The sequence below is a fragment of the Trachypithecus francoisi genome, unplaced genomic scaffold, assembly GCF_009764315.1.
Source record: "Trachypithecus francoisi isolate TF-2019V2 unplaced genomic scaffold, Tfra_2.0 Lachesis_group4, whole genome shotgun sequence".
Classification (NCBI taxonomy): Eukaryota; Metazoa; Chordata; class Mammalia; order Primates; family Cercopithecidae; genus Trachypithecus; species Trachypithecus francoisi.
The window spans coordinates 149,394,822-149,422,436 of record NW_022681469.1 but is presented as its reverse complement, the minus strand read 5'-3'; the positions used below and the strand labels follow the sequence as shown (position 1 = coordinate 149,422,436).

The window sequence follows — 27,615 nt, the reverse complement described above, 5'->3', positions numbered from 1 at the left end:
ACTAATAATGCCTATTTTTAAATTGCATTCAGCCTAAGTGTGATATAGCTACAAAACAATCGTTCTATCACTTTCTACTACCTAACATACAACTTCTATCAATCCTGTTGGCGTATATTTTAACCTGATTTGTATATGAATATTTTGTTAGTGGTATTCAGTGTGAATATGAGTTTATATCTTAGCTTTAAAACTCAGCATATTATAATCACATAATTTTCTGTTCCTAAATTATTTTTAAAGCTGTAATTCTGCAATGCTGTGACCCATGTGGCACGGGTCAGATGGGGTTACAGGAAGCTGCCAGGGTGGAGCCCCCTCCGCCCCCACCACCGCAGAGGTCCTCCCGCCTGTGCCCTGGGAAGGGGAGCTTGGAAATCCCGCTGCAGTGATTTCAAGTCCGAGGGGACGCCGCAGCGTGCTGATGGGTGTTTTTGTTCTTTTCTTCTTTGTGCTTCAGTTAAACAAGAAATCAGGTCCAGAGCCGAGTTTAAGGCATTCGTGGCTTCATGTGTAGCCACTGCCTGTCGGTCTTTGACGTGCACGGCCCTGGGGAGAGGGACAGTGGGGCTCTGTCCGCGCTCCCAAGAGCAGGTCCCCGCGGCCCCGCCTCGGACCCTCCTGGTGTGCGCCCAGTGCCAAGTCCGTCTGTGCTCTCTTATTCAGCCGGAACAAGGACTGTCTGCAGCTGCTAATGATGTCGTGTCAAAACTGAAGCGAGGACACCATAGTGATGGGAGGTGGCTGCCAGGGAACCCACAGCCTGAAAACCCTGCATGAAAGGACAGGAAAGTGACACTAACAAGTTAGTGCCCAAATATCCATTAGGTGGAAAACAGAGTGTGCTACGGATCAATATAAAAAGAGAGAGAAAATGCAAATTAGTCATCCTTGGGTGACTAAACAAATTATATTAAACCAACAAATAACCACTCTTCCCCGTTACTTCCAGCCCGCTCTGCCGGGAGCTGGAAGGAGGGCCTGGAGAGGCCGGCAGAATTTCTGCAGAGCGCGCACAGGGCTTATGTCCCAGCTCTAAGGTGTGGACATGAAATTTTGCAGTCACACGTTTTCTTGTGAATCTGTGATACATCTGTAAAATACATTTTAAAAGTTTGCCTTAAATGAAGAGTGGGAAAATTAATGAAAAATCGCGTATGAAGTGCCAGAGACATCATGAATGGGCTCATTCTCTTAGGAAAAGAAGACAATAAGAAAGAGATTAAGCTATTTTGATAGAGCTCATGACTGTGACCCTTGAAAAGTGTAACAGTTGACGTGCTTTATGAATTATAAGAGAAAAGCTGATTTCTGTTTGTCTAGTTTTGAATTATTTCATGATGTTATTCCTGGCAGGGACTGTATTTGGAATATGCATCATATCATAAATAATTAATTATTTGAAAATTAAACTAGCCAGGATTCTATCTTATTCTCAATGAATAATTTACTACTATTAACTTTAATATAAAAGTAACTATTTTTTCCTGGTTATTTCTGATTATAAAAGAATTATATACTCAGTAGAAAGTTTATGAATCAGTTGAAACTATAAAAATGCAGACACAAAATGTCTATAATGTATCCACTCAGGGAACCAATACTAACACATCTGGAATATTTTTCAAGAGTTTTCTTTATGTATTTTTTAGAATAACTGAACTCATATTATATATTTTTTAAATTTTGCTTTGGATACAGTGTTATTTAAAACTATAGGAGACGTGCTTAATAAATTTAAAGATTGTATAATCTGTTATTGATATATTATGATTTAATTATTTATTACCATATTAAAGGAAAGTTTAAATGTTTTCCTTATTAAAAGTAATCCTAAATTGAATATATTTGACTTAAATATTTGTCTACCTTTCAGATTATTACCTTAGAATAAATTACCCCAGCAGTGGAATTGCACTGTCAGTAAGTATGAAAAATAATACCATTCTTGTTAATATTGTCAAAATTCCCTTTAGATAAGTTTCTGTTTGACTCTCACTAGCAGTAGCTGAGCTAATGAGCTCTATCCATTATCCTCGTTTCTTTAATATTCATTACGTTAGCACTGAAATCATCTCATTTGAAATTGGATTTTTTTTTTAATAATTAAGAAGTTGATATCTTTCGAATGTGTACTAACCAGTTACAATTCATTTTATGTTGTGGTTTATTGGTTCATGGGCTTTGTTTAAAAGATGACCTTGCTTACGTGGAATAAATGGGTAATTAATTTGGACAAACACTTCCACTAAAAACAGCTAGAAAATATGGCAAAATATTTGTTAGATACCATGGAAGAGCCAATAACTCAGTGAAGCACTGGGTCAGGGTGAGGGGAGACATGAAGCCAGGCAGGTGGCCATGGATTTAGGAGTCTTTATCTCAGGAGTTGTTTGCTGGTGTTAGAGGGAACAGCTGAGAGGCTGAGCTGAATTTGGGCAGCTTCAAGGGGACAGAGGATTCAAGACTCGCCAAGAGGAAAGATGACTGGCAAATCTGGGCCTCACTTTTCATTGGGACCCTGAAGAGCTGCTCCCAGGTAGTGAAGTATAAGTCAGTGGGCCTTACCAGAGACTGCAGCTCAGCTGGGAATCACCTTGGTTATTCACATTGGATTAGGGTCATCTTCAGGTGCCAGTGTCTCCAGGCCTCTTGTAAGAACAAATTAAATCCTCTCTGGGGAAAGATAATGTCATAGTAGATCTGATCTTACTTCTACAGGCAATTTTCCAAACATGATGTCGATATCCGACACTTCTTTTATGTCTCTTGAAATCTTCCCAGTCCTCACTCTTACTTTAGCCACTGTTAGCCACTGTTAGCATGTAGTACATGCTACTGTAGAAAAGACTCCATTTGATATTTGATAAATAATTTGTGGTATAATCATACAATGAAATTTCCTTCTGCAACGAAAATAAACAGTTCTAGGTACATGCGAAAACATGAATGGCTGCATGCGGTGGCTCACGTCTATAATCCCAGCACTTTGGGATCCTGAGGCAGGTGGATCACTTCAGCCCATGAATTTGAGATCAGCCTGGGCAACATGGTGAAACCTCATCTCTACCAAAAATACAAAAGTTAGCTGGGCACGGTGATATGTGCCTGTAGGACCAGTTACTCAGGAGGCTGAGGTGGGAGGATGGCTTGAGCCCAGGAGGTCAAGGCTGCAGTGAGCCACCTTGCACTCCAGCTTGGGTGACACAGCAGGGACTTGTCTCAATAAATAAATAAACAGATCTTACAATCTTAATATTGAACAAAAGAAGTCAGACATGAAGAATACATATTAAATCATTCTACGTATACAAAGTTCAAAAACAAGCAACCATAAACTCTAACAAAGTAAAGGGAGAAAAATCATATGGCCATTTCAATAAATGCAGAAAAATCATATGATAAAATTCAGTGTTCCTTAGTAAACCTAAAGTAGTGAACATATTCATTAGTGATATATTGAAAGTTTTCCCTTTTAAATTGGATGCCTACTACCGGAGGTTCCTTGCCAGTAAAATAAAGAAAGATAAATAAAATATATAAAGATGGCAAGAGAAATAAATTTGCCATTATTTGCAGACAACATGATTATGTGTGTAGAAAATATAGATGACCTATTAGAATTAGTGAGTGAATTTAGCAAGATTGCTGGATAGACTTGAATATGTAACACACAATTTTAGGTTTATATGTCATCAAGGATTAGACAACAAAATTAAAAGTAATACTATTCACAGTGCCATCATAAAACATTAAATATCTAGGGATAAATCTAACAATAGATAAGGTTTCTACACTGGAAACTTGAAAACAGCATTGAGATAAGTTAAAGAAGACAAATAAGCAACGCTACCTACCTTGTCCTTGAATCAGAAGATTGTATATTATTAAGATGCCAGTTTCCTGTGAAATGATTAAACTGATACAATCCCTACTTAGAAATGGCAGCAGTTGTGTGTGCGCATATGTGTAAACTGATAGGATAATTCTAAAATTAATACATTTAGTCCCAAGACACACAGGAAGAAGAATTAAAAATTTGAAGGATTTATACTCTGGATATAAAGATTTATTATTAAACTGGAGTAATTAAAAGACTGTGTCATTGGTGCAAGGATAGATAAACAGACCAAATGAACAGAACAGAGAGTAAAGAAATAAGTCCACATGTATACAGTCACTTGATTGGAGAGTAGTGGCAAAAGGACAATAAATAAATGATGCTAGATTAGCTGCATATCCATAAGAAAAAGGTTTAATCTTATCCTCAATTCAAACTCACCACAAAACCAAAACCCAAGTGGGTGATAGATCTAAATGTGATAAATAAATCAATAAAATATCTAAGGACATAACAGGAGAATATATTTTCAAGAGTAGAGAACACTTTCCTAAATGCCAAAAGTGTTAACCATTACCCCCCAAAAAAGTAATTACAGGAAGACTATATTAAAACTGAGACACTTAATATAAGCCAAATGCAAGCCCCTGAATCACAGAAGATATTTGTTGTGCATATAACTGACAAAGGACCTGTAACAACAACAACAAAAAACTTATTTTGAGGTGGGTCTCATTCTATTGCCCAGGCTGGAGTGCAGTGGGGCAATCATAGCTCACTGCAACCTCCAACTGTTGGGCTCAAGTGATCCTCCCACTTCAGCCTCCTGTAGTTAAGACCACAGGTGTGCACCACCATGCCTGGTTAATTTTTTAAATTGTTTGTAGAGATGGGACCTTGCTATGTTGCCTAGGCTGGTCTTCAACTCCTAGGCTGAAGTGACTCTCCCACCTCGGCTTCTCAGGCACTGGAATTATAGGTGTGAGCCACTGTACCTGGCCTCAAAAATTTTTAAATGCCTAAAATCTATTTTTAAAATGACAAACAACACAATAGAAAAAGGGGGCAAGAGATTCTAACAGGAAATTCGCCGAGAGAATATACAAATGATCAAAACACATATGAAAAAGTAATCACGCTCATTAGTCATCAAGGAAATGCAAATTAAAGCCACAATGAAATTTTGTTATACACCAAATAGAATGGCTAAAATTAAATAGGATGACAGTAGCAAGCACCTATAAAAATGCAGAGCTCTCACATGTTGCTGGTGAGAATGTCAACTGGTAGAGTTATTTGGAATACTGTTTTCTATTATATATTAAAGCTGAATTTATGCATGCCCTAAATCCCTGTAATTCTACTTCTAAGTTTAAGCCCAACAGAAATGTATAGAGATGTCAAAAGATGTGTACAAGAATGTTTTATAGGAACATTATCTTTAGTAGACAAATACTAAAAACAAATCAAAATTCCATCAAGATTTTAATGAATAAATAAGCTGTGATATATTCATACAATAGAATATTATTCAGTAATTAGGATGAACTAATTATGGCTGCACACAATACAACACTATAAATCTTGCAAACATGATACTGAGAGAAAGAAGCCAGACACAAGAAATGCATACCATATGATGCCATTGTATAACAAAGTTCAAATGAAGATAAACCTAATCTACGATGTTGGAAGTGAGGACAGCGGTTGCCTTGGGAAATGAGCACAGGGTACCAATAGCAAGGAGATTAAGAGGAGCATATGGGGTTTGGGAATTGTTCTAACTCTTGGTCTGGGTTCTAATTTCATGATATGTGCCTTTGTGATAATCCTTCCTGCTGTGCACTAACGTAATATACTTTCTGAGTGTGTACTATTTTTCATTCAAGGTATTCCTAGGATGGAAAACAAATAAGTCGTTTACAGGTTTATGAAATTAAACATTCAAGGGTAGAAGCTGCTTCAAGCTCACTCTGATCTTGTTACTAAGAAATCTTCATTAAATGTGCAAGTGTAACACTGGCAGCAATGTTAAGATGCTGACCCAGGGTTTGGCCAAGTGCCTTAAATTTATTCAGTTGGTTTCCCATCTTGGCCATCCTTCATCACATCTTTACTTATTATACTCCATGGGTAATCTCATCCTAGCCAGTGGTGTTAACTACTGCCTCTGTGTTTAAGCCTGTACACCAAGCATAAATTGAACAATTATAATAATTCCCTCAGTCCCATCTAGTCAAGGGTGATGTTTTTGTTTCTATGGGGAATAATTTGTTGTATTTCACATAGAATTGCATAAGATATTGTTTGGTTGATGCATGGTCTCAAGGATTGTAATTTGGTTACAATTAGTTAGCTATTAACTAATGATTACTGATCAATGAACTATACCACCTTCTCCCAGCATGGATTATAGCTATTCCTGCCATCCCTTAAGAATCATTCTTCTAAGCCAACTAATGCCCAAACCATCTTTCCAAGGATGTTTGTCTAGCAAACAGCCAGGCTGTGTGGAAATATCTCTCTGGAGCAGAGGGCAGACTTGTTTTCTGCGCAGTGTGATAAAGATGATGTCTCCTTTGGGGAAAAGGCAAGTAGGTTTACTTACAGGGCCCTTATAAAAGATGGGGGTTTCCTGAGCTTGGGGTTCTTTGGCTGCGATGTATGCACAGCTTCACTTGCTTGCCTCTTCACTCCCCTGTGGAAACTGCGGGGTGAGGGGACTGAAACAAGCACCAAACTCATGCTGCCTGCTATGCTGTGAGCAAAAAAAAAGTTGTTTATGACCTGGGAGTCTTGTCTCTCCTGCCAGCATCCATGAAAATGTGGCAGGCTAACCTGTTTGTCTCCAAGGAGAGTAAAATTTCAGACCTTTTGTCATTCTTGAAAGAGATATACTTGGCTTCATCTAGTGTTGCTACTATGTTTGCAATACAGCCCCAAACCTAGATTCTGAGTTTAACAGTATCCTAGATAAGTACCAAGATATAATAGGCCTAAACTGCATAAATTGGACAGTGACCAAACAGCCCTCTTCACTCCCCCTCTGCCTAGGGTGTGGGCTTCACACTACTACCTCCCAAGTAGTCAAGGAGCCTCAGCCTTGATTCGGGGCAAAGAGTCTTGGCCTGTGTTTTTCTGCAGGAGAATAGTCCCTGGAGAGGAGGTTGTGCCAGTTCCCAAACACTGACCAGTGTAACTCAGAATGAAATATTCAATGGCTGATAAGTGATTTGTGTTGATGGTGCTCCCAAAATGGGTAGAATAATAACTCAGCACGGAGTTCTCTTCCATGTGCTTCAAGAAATGTTCTTGATCAGCTTCCAACATTGAAGAATGAGGTGTCTCCATTTCCTCTTCCCTATAATCCTCATAGTCTCTGACCCTATTTTTTAAACAATCTTTCTCTTTAGGCTTTCATCTAGTCTCTTACACTGAGAAGTGTTACTGTCCAAGTGTGCATCCTACTCACCACCCTTCGTTTCTGTTCTCATACAACATTCTCACTTCCTTGCCATGTGACCTTGAGTAGTAGAGTCTGGAGACACTGGGGTACATTTGAAAAAAATTAAAGTTTTTTTGACTTATTTTCCATTCATATTTGTATTTCTAATCCAGCGTGTTCTTCTGACATTTGGAACAATCTATTCAGCTGTATGATGGACATCTTCTCTTGGGTGCCCTCAGGAATCTAAAGCTCAAATGCTGGAGACGCAGCTCCCCGTGTTCACACTCAACACACTCCTCCTCCTTTTGTGGACTCTAAACCAGTGATTGACATTCAGGCCTATTCAAAATAGATTGTGTGTCAGCTCTCACTGAAAGAGGGTGATTAGAAATGCTAATGTCAAGTTCCCTTTGAATCTTCTGAGTGCAAAACACTTGGCTTTCAGAACTTTGTCTTAATGAATGAAAATGAAAGACACACACAGTGAATATTTTTCCACTTGGAAGGATTTATGTGTATTTTATTTACCTCAAGTTGCAACTAACAATTTTGATGGTTCTTGTTGTAACTCTCCTCAGTGACTATAGTATAAGACAACTTCAATGTTTAGAGGGGAAGAAAAGATTTGCAGTAAGAAACATTGTGTTCACTGCCTCTTACCTCTACTTGTGACTCATACTTAACAACATTAAAAGTAATGTATATTTGCAGGTTTCAGGCAAGGAATAGACTCTATTAGGAATTCCATCATAAAAATATATTAAGAAGTATTTGTACTAATTTGAGTTCTTTCTGTGGATTCTTATTTTGAATATAATTAACATAGTGCAAGCTGAGAGGCCTGCTTGGCATTACTAACACTGGCTGATGGTCATTGTCATTGGTTCTTGATAAGATAATTGTTTTAATAAAAAATTATTTTAAGAAATAAAGATGCAAAAAAGGTAACTATTTTGCTAACAAAATGTTGTGAATTTTAAAATGTCATATTAAGGTGTGCTGGCCTCAATGGAAGAGTAATAAAACAGCACGAAGTTTAGGGATACATTAGTCAGAAACTCCTTTGACCTTGCCCTTCAGGAACAAACTCATGTTACAGGAAAAAAGAGCAAAAGGAATCAAATAAAAGCCAAGTAAATTAGTCAAATTTTGGTGTTTTTCCTCTTTCCTACTGCTAGAAAAACCACCCTTAAAATTTTGCTAAAATGTCATTAAATAACAGTTGATACCTCTAAGGGAGGAGACCATCCCTCATATTGTCTTATGTCCAATTTCTGCCTCCAAAGAAAGAAGAAGTAAAAACTAAAAGGCAGAAATGAAACCCACAGGCAGACAGCCTGGCACCGTGCCCTGGGCCTGGTTAAAGATTCACTCCTAACCTAACCGGTTATGTTATCTATAGATTCCAGACATTGTATAGAAAAGCACTGTGAAAATCCCTGTTCTGTCCTGTTCTGTTCTGTTCTGATTACCGGTGCATGCAGCCCCCGGTCAGTTACCCCCTGCTTGCTCAATTGATCGTGACCCTCTCACATGGACCCCAGTAGAGTTATAAGTCCTTAAAAGGGACAGGAATTGCTCACTCGGGGAGCTCGGTTTTTGGAGACGTGAGTCTTGCCAAAGCTCCTGGCAGAATAAAGCTGTTCCTTCTTTAACTTGGTGTCTTGAGGGGTTTTGTCTGCCACTTGTCCTGCTTCTCCTTTACCTACACTGAGATTTTTTTGCTGCACAGACCTTCAAGCTTGAGAAGTTTATAACAGTATTGGAATAAAAACACAAAAGATATGCCTTGATGTCATTCTCAACACTAGAGCACCGTCTATTACATTGCTCTCCTGTCTTGTGTCTTATTCTCCAGTATTAAATCCCTTCATTTTTCTCTATGTAATCACTGAAGTGGTCTTTCTAAACGCAAAATTTACTGTATCACTTCTCTACTTATAAATTGCAGTGGCTGTTGATTAGTCATAAGCTAAAGAGCAACTTCTCAGTATGTCATTCAAAGTCATTCACAAGCTAGGCCTAACCTATTTCCAGCCTCATCTCTTGACCCCACCTCCCCCAACACCCTGACTTCACCGTATCCCAGTTATGCTTTAGTGCCCAGCCTTCCCCGAACCTCCACATCCCCCTTGTCAGTTTCACGCGCCTGTGCTCTCTGGGCCTGGGCTCTGACCTCTCTTCCTCACTACAGACTATCTATCGCTGAAGATCCTCTAAGGTTCAGCTCAAATATTACCTCTCAGCCAGGCAGTCCCTCTCACCCCCAAGGAAGAGTAAATTGCTCTCTCTCTTAGCTTCCCTTGAAACATTGCATTTCCACTAGTGGGTTATACACATCACATAACATTGTTGAAATCTGTGAGTTGTCTGTAATATGATTTGTCTATCTCCTGGTATCTCTTAGAAGGAATTTTTGTTTCCTGCTCACAAGGTGTAAATTTAAATTTGTTTTTATATAAAAATTGTGATCAAGTATCTTAATAGCATTTATTGAATGTTACCAGACAGAGTTATTCAATCATTGTTCTCTCATTTATTAGGTCTATAATTTGGGCAAATTTCTTTATTTTTCTGAGTATCACGCTTTTTCATCCTTATAAATAGAAATACCAAGATAAATGGGCAAATGGGTGAATCTATTGGGCCTGGGACTCAAGCAGAAATGACACTTTATGACTTTGAAGGCTAGGTCATAAAAAGTCAGGGTTTCCTCTTTTCCCTGTCTCTGAGGACACATGCCTTGGAAGCCCTTAGGTGACATGTAAAAGATCAGTTACCCTGAAGCATGGGAAGGCCACATAAAGATAGCGATATCCAAGAAGCCCTAGTTACTACAACCTCCAACTGTTTGAATTTTCCAAGTATAATCCACCAATAATATGAACGAGTGAGCCCTTAAGTTATTCCAGTTCTAACTTTTGAGTAACCCTAGTCCTCATGGAATAAAGCAAGAGTGAACAGTCTGTTTGGCAGAAGTTCTGCCAAGTTGCAGATTCATGAGCAGAATGAACATTGTTATAGAGCACTAACTGTTGTGATTTTTAATACAATCCTCCGAAATTATTATTGCATATGTGTTTTATAATTGAGAGCAATTAATATGCTTCTTTAATTTTGAAATTCTTAGTTTAAAATTATATGATACTGGTAGACAATTTCCAGAATTTTGGCATAATAACCTACATGTACCCTCTCCCTAGTGAAACAACCTAATTGGTGAAGCTGAGAAAAAAAAACCAAACATTTTAAATCTTTGGAACTTGTTTTATGGGCATACAGCATAAAAATAAACATTCATTTAAGAAAATCTACTAAATTTTGCTAAGAACAGTGAAATCTGAGCTACTTCCTGTTCTTTCTTTCCCCATCCAGCTCAGCAAAATGATAGCTCCACGCTGCATAGACGCAGTCAAGAACAAAGCTCTTTCCCATAAGCCAAGAACATAGGCCGTGTATGACTGTTCCAAATAAAGTCAGTCACTTAAGTATCTCCATGAGAAGTATCTCTATGGGAAGGGCAAGCTACCAGCTCAGTGCTACAAAGGCTCTATTTGAGGCAAGAACAATGAGAAGTCTGGGGCTTCCTTTCTCCACCCAGCTCCCACTCATACCCCAGTTATGGCAGGCCAAGAATACTGGGGCCCCAACTGCCCTCACCTGTAGCTCAGAGAGCCAAAGGTTCCTCACAAAGGGAGGCAAGTTGAGAAGACCAGAGGCTGCTGCCCCAACCCAGTGCCCTGCCTGCAAAGCAGGGGTGCCACTCAGAGAAGTAAGCCGCTATCCTTGTCCCCATCTCCAGAGCAGCGACACAACAGTTTTGTCCAACTGGATATGCTGGTCCTAAGAGGAGAAAGCTTGAAAGCTCCACTTAAGGGACTGACTTTATTTGGAACCGAAAGTAGGGGAAAGTCAGACCTAAGGGCTTTCTGGGAAACAGTGGAGGTTAGCAGTGATTGTAAGTAATTAAGAGAGGGCTGGTAGTTCCATGACAGGAGCAAGCTGCACTACAAACAAGGTGGAACTTTGGCAGAGAAAACCAGGAAACAGACAGTTAAAAAGAGCCCACCTGTGGTTGGAGCAAACCTCAACAGTGGCCTCAAAGATAGGAAGCAATTTAGGCCCAAGGGCATTATCAAAAACAATGGAATAATCAGCTAGCAATTGATGGAAGCAATTGATGGAAGCTAGATATAATACTGAGACAAGCAGATAGCTTAACAGAATGACTGGGAAGGAGAAAGTCAAAAACAGCCCTGCTAAATTCACCATTATCCCAGGTGACTATGCACATGGCCAAGGTCACATCCTCTGAAGAGTGACATGAGAAATTGCACAGTACAAAAAAATAAAAAAAAGACTGTCTTAAATAGTTCAACAAAGCCACTAAACACATTAAAAAAAAAACTCTACTGGGGTGTGTGTGTGTGTGTGTGTGTGTGTGTGTCTGACTATTCACTGTTGCTACAATAGTGTATCTAAAATGACATTTTCAACCAAAAAATCACAAGATTTGCAAAAGCAAAAAAGGAAATCAATCTATATACAAGAAAAAAAGCAGGCAACACCAACTGCCTTTGAGAGAGTTCTGTTTTCAAATTTAGCAAAGACTTCAAAGAAGCTATTATAAATGTGCTCAAAGGGGATGGGTGTAGTGGCTCATGCCTGTAATCCCAGCACTTTGCGAGGCCAAGGCAGTTGGATCATAAGGTCAGGAGTTTGAGACAAGCCTGACCAAAATGGTGAAAACCAGTCTCTACTAAAAATACAAAAATATTAGCCAGGCGTGGTGGCACGTGCCTGTAATCCCAATGACTTGGGAGGCTGAGGCAGGAGAATTGCTGAAACCCAGGAACCAGAGGTTGCAGTGAGTCGAGATCATGACACTTCATTCCAGCCCGGGCGACAGAGCAAGACTCCATCTCAAAAAAAAAAAAAAAAAAAAAAAAAAAAAGGAGTAAAGGGAAAGGAAAAGGTAAAATAAAAATGAAAAGGTAAAGGAGGGCATAATGACAATGTCTCATCACTGTGAAATAGAAAATATCATTTCTATATCTCACAAGAATAAAGTTAGTATAAATCCAAAGGACATTCTGACAAGTTAAGATATATGTGGTAAGCCCGGCATGCATAAAATAACTAAATATATAATAAAAAGGAACTAAAAGTTGCATAGGGTCATTAAAGGAAATAAAAGTCACACTAGAAAATATTTACTTAATGCAAAAAAAGTGATAAATGAGAAAAAGTAGAACAAAAATGACACAAGAAATATAGAAAACAAAAGAAAAATAAAATGTCAGGCATAAATTCAATTTTATCAATAATAAAAATAAATGTGAAAGGATTAACTATGCTAATCAAAAGTCATAGATTGACAGTCCAGATACAGAAAGATCTCTCTTAGTTCATATGGGATACTATTACAAAATACCATAGACTGGGTGGCTTATAAACAACAGAAATTTCTCACAATTTTGGAGGCTTGATAGTCCAGGATGAAGCTGCCAAGAGATATAGTGTCTGGTGAGGGCTTGCTTCTTTATAGACAACTGTCTTCTCATCATAACCTCATGTGATGGAAGGGAGAAGGAGTCTTTCTTCAGCCTCTTTAGGAAAGAGTAATAATCCCATTTACGAAGGCTTTACCCATGTAACATAATCACCTCCCAAAGACCCCGATTACTAATACTACCACCTTGGGGGTTAGGATTTCAACATAAGAATTCGTGGGGGGACAAAAACATTCAGATTATAGAAAAATCCACCTTTATGTTTGCTACAGGAAACACACTTCAGATTCAAAGATGCAATTAGGTAAAAGTAAAAGAATGGAATAAGATATAAGATACAAACAGCAGCCATAAGAAAGTTGGAGTAGCTATACTAATATCAGAAAAATACACTTTAGGCCAGCAGTGGCTCATGCCCATAATCCCAGCACTTTGGGAGGCCAAGGAGGGCAGATCACTTAAGGCCAGGAGTTTGAAACCAGCCTGGCCAACATGGTGAAACCTTGTCTCTACTAAAAATACAAAAAATTAGCTGGGCATGGTGGTGTGCACCTGCAGTCTCAGCTACTCTGGAGGCTGAAGCTGGAGAATAACTTGAACCTACAAAGTGGAGGTTGTAGAGAGTGGCAATAGCACAACTGTACTCCAGCCTGGATGACAGAGCGAGACTGTCTCAAAAAAAAAAAAAAAAAAAGGAAGGAAGGAAAGAAAGAGAGAGAGAGCAAGAGAGAGAAAGGAAGGAAGGAAGGAAGGAAAAGAAAGAAAGGAAGAAAGAAAGAAAGAAAGAGAGAGAGAGAGAGAGAGAGAGAAAGAAAGAAAGAGAGAGAGAGAGAAAGAAGAAAGAAAGAAAGAAAGAAGAAAGAAAGAAAGAAAGAAAGAGAGAGAGAGAGAGAAAGAAGAAAGAAAGAAAGAAACTTTAAACAAAAAATCATACTAGGGATAAAGGGGGACAATTTATAATGAAAAAACAAGCAATCAATAAGGAAGATATCACAGTTATAAGCATACATACACATAAAAATAGAGTCCACCAAAATACATAAAACAAAAATGACAAAATTGATAGGAGAAAAAATAAATAATTATACTTGGAGACCTTAATAACCCATTTTTAATAATGAATAAAACAAGTGGACAAAAGATTGACAAGAAAATGGAAGACTTCAAGTCTAGTTAACTAGATCAAACATCTATAGAATGCTCTGTCCAACTACAGCAGAATACACATTTTTTTGAGTACACATAAAATAGACTATATGCTAGGTCATAAAACAAGCTTCAATAAAAATAAAATGAATGAGGTAAATTAAAGTAGGTTTTGTGACCGTAATGAAACAAAATTAGAAATCAAGAACAGAAAGAAATTTGAAAACATGTATGTACACATTAAACAACACAGCCATAAATAATCCATTAGATAAAGAAGTCACAAAGGTAATTCAAACATACTTTGAGATGATTGAAAGTTAAGACACAACATGCTAAAATTATGGGATATAGCTACAGTGCTGATTAAAGCAAAATTTATGATGGTAAATGCCTATATTGAAAAGAAAGAACTCAGTTCAATAACTTAATCTTCCACATTAAGACACTAGAAAAGAAAGAGCAATTTAAATACAATACAAACAAGAAAAGGAAAGAGTAAATATTGAGGTTGAAAATAACTATTTGGAAAATAGGAAAACAATAGAGAAAATAAACCAAACTGAAATAAGTTCACTGAAAAGATCAACAATACTGACAAACCTTTAGTTCAATTGGCTAAGGAAAACAGAGTGAAGATTCAAGTTATTAAAATCAGAAATGAGAGAGGGGACATCACTACCAATCTTACAGAAGCAAAAAGGATTATAAGGAAATATTATGAACAACAAATTAGATAATTTAGATGATCTGGATAAAGAAAGACACAACTATCAAAACTGTCTCAAGGTGAAAGTAAATCTAAATCAACTTATAACAAGTAAAGAGATTAAATAAATTTAAATTAGTAATTTAAAAATATTCCATAAAGAAAAGTCCAGGATCAAATGACTTCATTGGTCAAGTTTACCAAACATTTAAAGAATCAGTATAAATTCTTCACAAACCTTTCTGAAAAATAGAAGGGAGCATTTACAAACTTCATTTATGTCAGTATTGCTTTGAGACTAAAATAGACAAAGATATAAGGGAAAAAAATTACAGACCTATATCTCTGATTAATACATGTACAAAAATTCTCAAGAAAATACTAGTAACCTGAACCCAAGTGATTTATTTTTAAAATTATGCACAAGAGTATGTCTATGTGTCTCCCCAGAATGCAAAGTTTGCTTAGCATTCAAGAACCAATTGATGCAATGTAGCATATTAATAGGATAAAGAACAAAAATCACATGATCATCTCAGTAGGTTTAGCAAATTCATTTGGGGAAATCCAACACCCTCTCATGATAAAAATCACTTAACAGGTTAGAAATAGAAGATGGACTTCCCAGACCTGATAAAGGGGCATCTGTGAAAAACCTACAGCCAATGCCATACTTAATTGTGAAGGACTGAATGCTTACCTTCTAAGATCAGGAATAAGACAAGGCTGGATGTCTGCTCTCATCACTTGTTCTCAACATTTTACTGGAGGTTGTAACCAGGACAATTAGGCATCCAGATTGGAAAGGAAGAAAATAGAATAATCTCTATTTGGAGATCATACAGGTCATAGGTATGTAAAATATCCTCAGAAATCCATGTAAAAACTATTAGCACCATATGGCCAGGTTATAGAATACAGGTTCTGTATGAGAAAATCAATTGAATTTATAATCTAGAACAATTTGAAAACAAAATAAAGACAACAATTTCATGTATTAATACAATAGCATCAAATAAATACTTAGGAATAAATTTAACAAAAAAGTAAAAGGCTTCTACATTCAATAATACAAAACAGCACTGAAAGAAATGAAAGTCGATCTAAGTAAATGGTAATCCATGTCATACTTACAGATTGGAAGACTTAATATGGTTAAAATGGCAATATTCCCCAATGTTCTCCAAATTGATCTACAGATTCACCACCATCCCTATTAAAATCATAGGTACATTTTTTTTGCATACATTGACAAGCTGATCCTGAAATTCATATGGAAATTAGATGGGCTCACAATAGTTAAAATTATCATAAAAAAGAAGATGGGGATTGGAGAACTCGAACTTCTTAATTTTAACATTCAATAGAAAGTTATAGTAATGAGTACCATATGATATTAGCATAAGGATAAATCATAAGGATAAGAGGAAAAAATTACAGACCTATATCTCTGATGAATATATGTACACATTTTTCATAATTTTTCACAAGGATAAATATCAGGGGAATAGAGTTTACAGTTCAGAAATAAACTCTTACATGTATGGTCTTACATTTATGGTCAATTAATTTTCAACAAGGACGCCAAGACAATTAAATGGGGGAAAGAATAATCTTTTTAACAAATCTTTTTGTAACAACCAGGTATCTACATGTAAAAGAATAAAGCTTTCCCTCTTCCTCACACCATATAAAAATAATAACTCAAAATGGATCATAGATTCAAAACTGTAAAAAACAAAAGTATAAAACTCTTAGACGAATATATAGAGGTAAATGTTTATAATCTTGGCTTAGGCAAAGCCTTCTTAAATATGACAAGGAAAATACAAGTAACAAGAAAAAATACATTGAACTTTACTATAATATAATTGGAAACTTCTGTGCTTCAAAAGATGTTATCAAGAAAGTGAAAACATAATCCAAAGAATGTGATACAATATTTGCAAGCCATGTATTGAATAACAGACCTATATTTGTAATATATAAAGAACTACTAAATTCAACAATAAAAAGACAATCCAATTAAAAATGGACACAGAGTTTAAATATGTCTTTAAAGAAGACATACAAATGTCCACTAAGCACATGAAAAGATTCTGAATATAAATAGCCATAAGGGAAATGCACACAAAAACCACAGTGAGATACGACTTCACACTCACTGGGATGGCTACGATTTAAAAGAGGTCATATTTGTTGGTGAAGATGTGGGGAAATAGAAATCCTCATAGATTGCTGATGGGAGTGTTAAGTGGTGCAGCTCCTTGGGAAGACAGTCTAGCAGTTTCTCAAAAGGCTAAACATACAGTATATGACTCAGCAATTTCACTTTTAGGTATATACCTAAGACAAATGAAAACACATATTCCTATGAAAACTTGTAAAGATATATTTATGCTTTTCCAGGATTAATTGGCTATTTTTATATTCCATTTTCATCTCTACTATTGACTTATTATTTCCACATCTTCTAACATTTTTTAGCATTGCTTTAGAGCTTCAATGTATATTCTTAACTTACCATAATCTGCTTTCAAATTACATTAAATAACTTCAAGTATAGTGTAAAAACCTTACAAATCTTTCATTTCCTCTCTTCCATTCGTTATGCTATATTTGTCAAACTTTTAAATTCTACATGTGTAATAAAACCATGTTTTATTATTATTTTTGTTTTAAGTAATCAATCATCTTTTAAAATCACTTGAAATAACAAAAATATATTCTGTTTGTATTTACCCTTGTTTTTGCCATTTAAAGCACTTTTTATTCATTTGTCTAGTTTCACGTTTTGATTTGCATTATATTTACTTGGTCTTAAGAGCTTCTTTTTTTTATTTTTTATTTTTTTGAGACGGAGTCTTGCTCTGTCGCCTAGGCTGGAGTACAGTGGCGCGATCTCGCTCACCGCAAGCTCCACCTCCCGGGTTCACGCCATTCTCCTGCCTCAGTCTCCCGAGTAGTTGGGACTACAGGCGCCCGCCACTGCACCAGGTTTTTTTTTTTTTTTGTATTTGTAGTAGAGAGGGGGTTTCAGCGTTGTCTCCATCTCCTGACCTCGTGATCCGCCCGCCTCGGCCTCCCAAAGTGCTGGGATTACAGGCCTGAGCCACCGCGCCCGGCCAAGAGCTTCTTTTAACATTTCATCGCTGCATATTGTTTTCCTGAACATTTTTTTATTTATCTTCCTTATTGAAATACATTTTCACTGCATTTAGAATTTTAGATTGATGGATTTCCCTTTTCTCTCTCTCTCTCTTTTTTTTTTTTTTTTTGAGACAGAGTCTCGCTCTTGTCACTCAGGCTGGAATGCATAATTTCCGCTGACTGCAACCTCCCCCTCCCAGGTTCAAGCAATTCTCCTGCCTCAGTCTCCTGAGTAGCTGGGATTACAGGTGCCTGCCACTACGCCCAGCTAATTTTTGTATTTTTAGCAGAGATGGGGTTTCACCATGTTGGCCAGGCTGGTCTCAAACTCCTAACCTCAGGTGATCCGCCCAGCTCGGCCTCCCAAAGTGCTGGGATTACAGGCATGAACCACCAGGCCTGGCCCGATGGATTTTTTTTTTTTTAACTTCATTATTTTAAAGATGTCAATCCATTGTTTTCTGGATTACATATTTTTAAGAAATTTGTCATCATCATTATCTTGTTCTGTTTGTAGTGTGCCTTTTCTCTGGGTGCCTTTGGTATTTACTCTATCTTTGGTTTTCAGAAATTTGACTATGATGTATTTGAGTGTGTATGTGTCTGTTTGTGTGTATGTGTTTGTGTGTATCTGAATGCTAATTGATGTTCTCTGAGTCTATTAAATTTATGGATTTTATTCATTTGGAAAATAATTGGCCATTGTTTTCTAAAGTATTCTGCCATGTTTTCTTCTCCTTTGGGGACGCCGATTATATACATGTATGTTAGACAGCTTGATATTGTCACACAAATGTTAGATACTTTGTTCTGTTTTTCACTCACTTTTCATTTTTTCATTTTGTATTTTAGTTTGAATAATTTCTATTGACCTAGTTTGCTCAGTGATTCTTTCCTCAACTTTGGCCAGTCTGCTAATCCAGTAAAGGATTTCTTTATGTTTTATATTGTATGCGTCCTTTTATTTTTATTTCTACTATTTGTACTCAAAACTTTTATAGTTTCTATTTATCTTCTGCAAATGCCCATCCCTTCTCTGTGTTGTTTGGGTTTTTTTGTTTTGTTTTGTTTGTTTGTTTGTTTTTGCTAGATCCTTTAGCACATAATTCATAGTAAATTGAAAGTTCCATGTGATAGTTTTGTGGTTCTAACTTTGTCAATTCCCTTTTCTCTTAACAATGAGTTGTTTTTGTTTGCATTTATTGTGTCTCATAATACTTGAGTGATTTTATAACATCGTGTGTAGAAGAGAAAAAACAAAAATAAATAGTATTTACCCTGCAATGGGCTTACCTATGCTTCAAGTCACTAGATCCATATATCCATGCTTATTTTACTTTCAACAAATGTTTCAGAGTAACTCAATGAGGGAAAATAGCATCAAAAATGGTACTGGAGTAATTGGACATCAATTTTTTTGCATAAAAAGAAGGAAGAAAGAAAAGGAAAAATTAAAGAAAAGAAAAAAAGTAGAACTGAATTCTTATCACGTACTACACACAAAAAAAATTAACCCAAAATAGATCATAAACCTAAATGTATGAGATAAAATTTTAAAACTTTAAGAATTAAGTATATGATACACCATGGAATACTATGCAGCCATAAAAAAGGATGAGTTCATGTCCTTTATAGGGACATGGATGAAGCTGGAAACCATCATTCTCAGCAAACTATCGCAAAGACAAAAAACCAAACACCGCATGTTCTCACTCATAGGTGGGAATTGAACAATGAGAACACTTGGACACAGGAAGGGGAACATCACAAACTGGGGCCTGTTATGGGGTGGGGAAAGAGGGGAGGGATAGCATTAGGAGATATACCTAATGTAAATGACGAGTTAATGGGTGCAGCACACCAACATGGCACATGTATACATATGTAACAAACCTGCACGTTGTGCACATGTGCCCTAGAGCTTAAAGTAAAATAAAAAAAATTTTTAAAAAAAGAATTAAGTATATGAGAAAAATCTTTGGAACCTTAAGCTAGACAAATATTTTAGAGCATTAAGCACAAACCATAAAAAGAAAAAACTAATAAATCAGACATTAACAAAAATTTAAGTTATGCTTTTTAAAAAACATTGTTAATAAAATAAAGAGACAAGCCACAGATTGGAAGAAAATGCTTTTTTTAAAAAAAAATTGTATTCCTAAAGTATAAAACACATTCAAAATCTAATAATAAGAGACAAACAATCCGATTTAAAAATAGGCAAAAGACCTGGACACGTCACAAAAGAATGTATATGAATGGCAAGTAAGCCCATGGAAAGATTCCCAGCGTCATTAGATTGTTCACAATATTGAATTTTAGAAATTTTTGAAAATACTTCATCATAAGATATCTGTGGCAAAGCTCATGTGTGTGTTACATAAATATTTTCATTGTCTCTCTCCACGCCATTATAAATTAGTGTAAAGATTCTTCTATATGTTAAAGGTCATTTTTGTAATAGAAATTGCCTTGCTGATATCATATTCTACTTTGTGTAGATCTGGATCATTAGATGTTGAGAATCTTTCCATGAGCTTACTTGCCATTCATATATACTCTTACATTAGATTCATTTGGGAAATACAAATTAAAACACAACAATCTACTGGTTTGGCTAAAATGAAAACTATTTTCAATATTGATTGCTGGCAAGAATAAGACAGAGTATTTGCTAGCACAATAGGGTGACTATATTAAAAAATAATTTAATTGTACATTTAAAAATAGCTAAAAGAACATAACCGGATTTTTGTAACACAAAGATAAATACTTGAAGTGATGGATATGCCATTTACCCTGATGTGATTATTATACATTGCATGCCTGTATCAAAATATCTCACATTACCCATAAATATAAACACCCACTATGTACATACAAAAATTAAGAATTAACAACAACCAAAAAACCACACCAAGAGAAGGAACTCATATTTTGTTTTTCAGTAGTCAAACTAGGACAGACAGTTTGGAAAACAATTTGGCAGTTTCTTATAAAGTTACACATGCAGTTAATATGTGACCCACCAATCTTTATTCCAGGTATTTGAAAACACGTTCTAGAAATGAAAACACATGTCTACACAAAACCCTGTATATGAATGTTTATTTTAACTTTATTCATAATAGTCCCAAACTGGAAACAACCCAAACAATTATCAAGTGGTGAATGTATAAACAATTTGAGTTACAAGCAGCAGTGTGCTCAGTAATAAAAATAAAGGAACTACTGATACATGCATCAACAAGAATACATTTTAAAACCATCAAGCTAATGGAAGACACGAAACACTACATATTCTATGATTCAAACTGTATTATCATATGTACATGACATTCTGGAAAGGCACAATTATAGGGACAAATATCAAGTCAGTGGTTTCTAGGAGCTGGGATAGGAGAGGAGGACTGATGGCAAAAAGGGCATGAAGAGTTTTTAGGTATGATTAAAATATTCTGTAAATTGATTATGAGAGTAGTTACATGATGAAAACTTCATTTAGAAGCTATTTTAAAATACATTTTATTTTTTAGAGCGATTTTAAATTTACAACAAAATTGTAAAGATAATACAGAGACTTCCCACATACTCTGCCTGCAATTCTTCCTGTTAACATCCTACATGAGTCATTTCATTTGTTACAATTAGTGAACTAACACTGATAAATAAGATCTATACTTCTTTCACATTTACTTAGTTTTTATATAATGTCTTTTTTTCTGTTCTGGAATTCCATAAAGGGTATCACATTACATTTAGTTGTCACACCTTCTTAGGCTTCTCTTGGCCTTCATTCTTTAAAAACAAGTTGAAATTTCGTTTTTAAGTTTTAAAACTTTTTGAAAATGACTTGTTTTAATAGATAGCATGAGCTTTCAGAAAATTATAACAATGAAAGTAATTAAAATATGATGTTTTAAAATCATGGCATCATAACAATTTAAAAAAACAACTTCACTTTGAATGAGCTGATTTTGTATATTCATTTAAAATAATTATCTGCTTGACAACATGCTACTCACAACCACTTATTTTAAAATATCAGCAAATGCACAATTGGTATTGAAATGTAGAAGTTTTTGAAAACACTTTGGCATATCTGTGGCACAGCTCATATGTATGCTGCATAAACGTTTTCATTGTCTCTCTTCATGCCATTATGAATTGTTGTGAAGATTTTTCTATATCTTAAAGGTCATTTTTATAATAGGAACTACCCTGTTTACATCATATTATACTTTGTGTACTTCTGGATTCAGTTTCTTCGCTGCAGCACTTTGCTTTCAGGCCACGAAATGAATGAATTCATGAGTGATACTATTTCTATAACCTTATTCTATGATCCTTATTTATGCCTAGTAAAATCGACCACTAATATTGGCTGACAGTTTTTTAATGAAATATTGCTTTTATCTTCAAAAATAATATTGAGAATATGTCTCTTTTTAGTCATCTTTATGACTCACAAGAAGTTCTTAATTTACTGTGTTTTTCAAAAGAATCCAGTAAATATCATAAACCTGATATATGTCAAAACATCAGCACTACTGCACAATAAAATTCCTAGAATTTGTTTGTTCTAATACTTATTACTTCATATTTTCAGCAATATTTTCTGTTTTCTACATGTATTTGCTGACAAAGATAAGCTTTTGGCTTATTGTATTATAATCGACATTTATCATTTTAACTATCTTTTTCACGGCAGTGGTAAGAATAAACATTAAACCTGAATATGTGGCATTCTGTCTTTTACTATTAAATAAAAACCTTAAATGAGACTTCTAAATCATTATCAGAGCTAAGTGAAATTTTTCAAACTACTCATTGAATTAACTTTGAATTAAACTTTGCTGAAAAACAAAAAGAAAAGATTTATCTTCATTCTGGATGCCTAGTTTTAAAGTGTCTTATAAAATGTGATGAATAATACCTTGACATCACTTAGGGAAAAACTATTCAGGGTGTATTTCATTGTTAATGTGCTTGATGAAAATTTGTCCTGGCAAGAGCAGTCTTGTCATTTTGTAACTGTTTGTGTTTTTTATTAGTGTTCTCTTCGATATTAATTTTCTTTTCAGGAGTGTCTATAAGTCACTTGTCCATTTGTGACAGTTAATAGAGTTAAAAGCAGATTTTAAAATCCACGAATCCATCCAATGGAGCATATCTAAACTGCACCAGGTTGCAATTCAGACAAAACAAATGGATATGTGTAGAAGCCGAGGGTACTGAGGCATTGTGCTTAGGGAACTGGGGATGAGGCTCTGGAGAATACTTCCTGAGAGAGTTACTGTACAAGAGGTGATGCTTGACTGGTCTTAAAAGAGAAGCAGGAGATAGTATTTAGGTTACAGAAGGAGAAAAAATAAATTTTAATACCTGGAGAGTGTGCCTTGTCAGGAAAGAAGAGATCTGTGCAATGAATTGGAGAAGAAAGTACCTAGTAAAAGATCTATGTCTTAGTCCATTTTGTGATACTGTAACTAAATATCTGAGAGTGACCAATTAATAATAAACATGAATTTATGTCTCATGGTTCTAGAAGCTAGGAAGTCCAAGATCAAGGGGCTAGCATCTTGTGAGGGCCTTCTTGCTGTGTCACTCCACAGTGGAAGGGCAAGAGCCTATGCATGCATGATAGTGAAGGTGCTGAACTTGCCCCTTTATAATGAACCAATTCCTGCAATGAGAGCGTTAATCCACTCATGAAGTGGAACCCTCATGGCCTAATCACCTCTCATCAGGCCCCACCTCCCAACACTGTTGCATTAGGGATTAATTTTCTAACACATGCTTTTTGGGGGACCATTCAAACCACAGCAACCTACTTACTGGGGACTTTCTACCTGAAATTTATCATTCTGCTTTCACACCGACTTCTCTAATATATTTAGCAGCTAAAGTTCTGAGGGAAACCAGAACTTTCTATTGAGAGGACCAAGAAAGGGGTTCCTATGGGCAAATCTCAGATAAGAGAGCGCTGGAGAAGGGAGTCCTCTAATTCTGTGTACTAAGTGGGGCAGAGCCCAGACTTATTCCTGAACTGTACCTGTGCAAGACAGAACCAAGGAGTATAGCAGCAACATTGAAAACTAAACCAACATCAAAGAAAGGGAGAAAGAACTTTCAGTCTAAACACAACTAGGTGAATTGTCTGTGAAAACAAATAATTAACATTCTTCAGAGGATATTAACAGGATTCGGTCTAGACACCATAATTTTGAAAACTTTTAGAATACAAAGTAGTATTACTTGGCCAGAAAAAAAAAATTATGAAAAGAAACAAAGTAAAAATTTTACATCTAAAAAATATAATATCTGAAATTAAAGAACTATTTTATTAGCAGAACGGAATTTTAAAAAGGAAAATAATTGGTGAGCTTGACAGCAGATCATAGAAGTTACCAATTTGAAGAATGCAGAGAGAAAAGAATTTTTAAAATCCCTTTTAAAAAGGATTTTTTAAAATCCAAGTCAGCAGCCTTGGGTTGTGCTCCAAAAACCTATGGTATCATATTGGAAGAACTAACATTTATGTCTTTGCAGTCCCAGATGAGAGGAGAAAGATATTGGTGCCAAAAACTATTTAAAGAAATATGTTTAAAACTTCTGAAAGTTAACGAATTACATAAATTTATAAGTTCGAGAAGCCCAGCTAATCCCTAGTAGGATGAAGTCAAAGAACACCATCTCCAGAACTGAGTAGACTGTGAAATGTTAGATGTTTATATTGCAATCCCCAGAACAACTAAAATAAAATGATATACAGCCCCAAATCCAATATGTAAATTAAAAAGAAAAGCAAAAAAAAAAAAAAAAGTAATTGGCAAAAGGAGTGAAAAAATAAAAAACAGAAGACAATGAATGGTACACTTCCAAACATATCAATAATTACGCTCAATTAAAATAGTCTAAACATGCTAATTAAAATTAGGTTGTCAGATTTGACTGAAAAAATGAGCCCCAACTATGTGTTTAATACGAGAGCCAGTTTAAATGTCACATAAGGTTAGAATAACCAGTAAAGAAATGGAAAAGACATACCATACACATAATAAAAAGCAGCTAAATGGGCTATATATATAAAACCAAAGTGGACTTCAGAGCAAGGACCTTTATCAGGGATAAAGAGGGATATTACATGATGGCAAAAAGGTTAATTTACAAAGAAGATATAACAATCCTAAATATGTATGCTCTGAACAACATATCTTCAAAATCTATAAAGCAAAACCAGATAGAACTGAAAGGAGAAATAGCAAAATCCATAATGATGACTGGTGACTCTTCTTTCAGCAATTGTTACAGCAACTAGATAGAAAATGAATAAGGGCAGAAAAGACCTGAACAATGTGATCAACCAACTTGACCTAATCAATGTAAGTGAATACTGCATCAATAACAGATTAGGCATTCTTATTAAGCACATATGAAACATTTACCAACCTGGGTGATATACTGAGCCACACTTGGCTCTGGCCTCCTACTAGCATTTCTCCACATTGGGAAGAGGGACCTGCCTTCTCTCTGGACCATGCTCTGGGAATCCAGGGCCTAGGTACCCAGAAGCCCACTTCCAGGGGCCTGGACAGGTCTATCACAAGCTCTTCCCCAAAAGTGTGATACCTTCGGGGTAGGGATCACCAAGGGGTGATCACTTACGGAGGTGGGAACAGATCTGGGAACTGAAGGCTGTGTTGACCCCACAGGTGCACACCAGGCCTGACTATGAGGGCATGGGCTGGGACAAGAGGAGGGTGGCTACAGCCCAGGGTCTGGTTCTCCTGTGTTGCCAATTCCCATGCAGTCTTAGGCTTCTGAGGAATTCTCAAACTCTAAATTGTACTCAGCTTTCAGATAATTGAGGAGGTACACTTGACAAGACAGAAGAATGAAACACACCTTATTTAAGAGCTAGCTTGGTTTAAAACTTTAAAACATTTAAATGTATATTATGTGAGCCTCCGTTCATACTCATGCCTAGGCCTGGTGATATGATTCTAAAATCCTACATAAGTAAGTTTCTGCATAAAGTATGTTAAACACGCTGGTCCCTTAGTTTGTCGGTAGGGATAACTGCTTTGTGCAGTGGCTGGTTGACGGAATTTGCCTCTACCGTGGGGTTATCGAGAGAAGCTAGATCCTGCTGATATTAGCAGTGTCTTGCACTTACTTGCTCTATCCACCTTTAGAAGCAAAAAGTGATTTAGGTATTTTTAAATATCTTTTTAAAAAATCCTAGTTCTAAAACTAATACATACCCACTATAGTCAATCTTGAATTTTATAAGCGTATATAGAAAAATATATTTAAATAGCCCATAAATTTGCAACCCAGATAATGTGAAAATTCAGGTATTTTCTCCTGGGAATTATTTTTATGTGCATATACACATAGATATACATAGCACAAACACGTCAACCACTTATTTCCTGATAAAAATTTGTAATGTATCTAGGATCATTGTTTAGATGGGATTTTGCATTCCAATATCTTCACTTGTTCAACATAAATATTTCCTTATGTCATTATTTGCATTTAAAAACAACCTTTTATATAGCTTCTTAAAATATCATCATTTTAATAAACAATATGTTCTCTATGGTTGGATATTTATTTCTAATTCTTCATTATTATAAATAATGCTGTATTAAAGATTTTGATATAGAGTTTCTACTACATCCTTAATATTAGGATTCAAATTTGAAGATCCTTCTCATCGAATAGCTTGAGACCGGGGAAGAATCATCAGCCTGCTCTCTACAGATTGTGCAAACCTGAAAGACTTTCCTGCTTAGTGTCACTTCATCTGAATGAAGAAAGAGAAATGCACTGATTTCACGCAGATTACTCGAAATGCTGTGTGCCTCTAAAGGGAAGATTCCTCTAGACCAAGATTTTCTGTGGACATCGTGGAGCAGAGCCCTGGGCCCCTCTGTACCACTTGAACAGAGCTGGGGAGAGTGACTTCCTGAGTCTATCCATGTTGGATTAAGACCAAGACTTCTTTGCCCGGGCCAAAGTCAGCTGTGTGGTCCAGTCTGTGGTACTGGTCAGTTCTAATAAAGTTACAAAAGAATTTTCTTGCCACACTACAAGTAACATTCAAACACACACAACAATTCTAAAATTAAATCACCAGGCAGCGGGGAGCAGTGGCTCACACCTGTAATCCCAGCATGCTGGGAGGCCAAGGTGGGCGGATCACCTGAGGTCAGGAGTTTGAGACCAGCTTGGCCAACCTGGTGAAACCCTGCCTCTACTAAAAATACAAAAATTAGCCAGACGAGCTGGTGCGCGCCTGTAGTCCCAGCTAGTCGGGAGTCTGAGGCAGGAGAATTGCTTGAACTCAGGAGGTGGAGGTTGCAGTGAGCCGAGATCGCACCATTGCACTCCAGCCTAGGCCACAGAGTGAGACTCTGTCTCCAAAAAAAAAAAAAAAAAACTCCAAGCAATATAGTTACTAATATCATCTGAGCTTGGAAACAAGAATTTAAAGTAGTATGTAAACTAAGATTACAACTGTGTAAAATATGTATTCATATAAACAAAGAGAAACTGAAAAGTATAAATGGCAATTTTCTTAGGGTAGATGGACCATAAGACATTAAAAAATAGTCTAATGATATTATTTATAGCAAATAAAATATATATTGTCTTGATGTGCTGTTATTTCTAGGTAATTTTTTTCCTTAATAGAAAGCAACATGATATCCTCTCTTTTCCATTACAGCTACCATTTGATGAATATGTCTGTCATTAGGAGTAGCCTCTTTGTGTAAAGGAAACCACATATTAACTT

General features: G+C 36.2%; 1 long non-coding RNA gene across 1 annotated transcript; it reads left to right on the top strand.

Moving 5' to 3' along the window:
• Positions 1-246: 246 nt before the first annotated feature.
• On the top strand, positions 247-26,956 carry LOC117072875. Its single transcript, XR_004432992.1, has 5 exons — positions 247-340; positions 461-805; positions 1,877-1,923; positions 25,110-25,192; positions 26,508-26,956. It is a non-coding gene; the product is annotated as an uncharacterized LOC117072875 (long non-coding RNA).
• Positions 26,957-27,615: the final 659 nt, after the last annotated feature.